The sequence below is a fragment of the Neomonachus schauinslandi genome, chromosome 8 (assembly GCF_002201575.2).
Source record: "Neomonachus schauinslandi chromosome 8, ASM220157v2, whole genome shotgun sequence".
Taxonomy (NCBI): Eukaryota; Metazoa; Chordata; class Mammalia; order Carnivora; family Phocidae; genus Neomonachus; species Neomonachus schauinslandi.
This window is the reverse complement of record NC_058410.1, coordinates 107,240,732-107,242,190: the sequence shown is the minus strand read 5'-3', so window position 1 is coordinate 107,242,190 and position 1,459 is coordinate 107,240,732.

Sequence of the window (1,459 nt, the reverse complement as noted above, 5' to 3'; positions counted from 1 at the left end):
CCTGTGCTCTGGGAAGCTGACCTGCATCAAAGGACTCTTACACCCTCCACTTGGATTCAGCCAAGGGGGGCAACAGCTGGGGGTCAGAATATGGGAGGATGCCCAAGTCAGGGAATTTATTCTCCCACTTCCCTAGCTGCTGGATCCACACCGACTATGTCCACTGACTGAAGGTCACAGCTATTGCCAGGCACCCTGTCCACACAGCTCTCTGTGGCTCTGGGTTCCTGTAACTGCTCCCCCCACTTCAGACCTCAGGAGCTGACACCCCACTGTTGTCAGCTCTAGGGTGCTGTTGCAGCTCCAGCGGTTCCTTGCCACCCTACCCACACCTTTATAAATAGTTCTTTTATTAAACTCTCTTCAAATTCCCCATCTGTGTTCCTGCTAGGTCCCTGGGATATCTACTATGTATTTTAGTTAAGATCAGTTTTGGCAGTGAGCATCAGAAAACCCAAAATAACAATAGTTTATTCAAGATAAATCTTTCTAAATTCTTTCTCATGTAAATTAAACTTGGTGTAAAGCAAGCCAAAGCTGGTGGTGGCTCCATGAACATTAGATCATTATATATACATATATATATCTTTTAATCCTCTTTAAATTAGCATCGTAGGGGCGCCTGGGTGGCTCAGTCGTTAAGCATCTGCCTTCAGCTCAGGTCATGATCCCAGGGTCCTGGGATCGAGCCCCGCATCGGGCTCCCTGCTCTGTGGGAAGCCTGTTTCTCCCTCTCCCACTCCCTCTGCTTGTGTTCCCTCTTTCGCTGTGTCTCTGTCAAATAAATAAGTAAAATCTTTAAAAATAAATAAATAAATAAATAAATTAGCATCGTAACTGAAACATTTTCCCATGTCATCATAAACTCTTCAGAAGGAATCAAGACTTGGCTCAAGTGTCATATTCTTTTTTTTTTTTTTTAAGATTTTATTTATTTGACAAAGAGAGACACAGTGAGGGGCGCCTGGGTGGCTCAGTCGTTAAGCGTCTGCCTTCGGCTCCAGTCATGATCCCGGGGTCATGGGATCGAGCCCCGCATCGTGTGTGTTCCCTCTCTCGCTGTCTCTCTATCTGTCAGATAAATAAATAAAATCTTTAAAAAAAAAAAACTTATTTAAAAAAAAAAAGAGAGAGAGACAGTGAGAGAGGGAACACAAGCAGGGGGAGTGGGAGAGGGAGAAGCAGGCTCCCCACTGAGTAGGGGACATGGGGCTCCACACAGGGCTCGATCCCAGGACCCTGAGATCATGACCGGAGCCCAAAGCAGACGCTTAGCTGACCGAGCCACCCAGACACCCCTAGCTACTTCCTTGTTACTGAACATTCAGGTGATTTTTATTCTGTATTATAACTCTCATGGTAGGATTTTTATCTGATCAGTGAAATAGGTGGCCCTGTCAGTATTAACTGCAAGAGACTTCTACTTGCGGGGCGCCTGGGTGGCTCAGTTGGTTAAGCG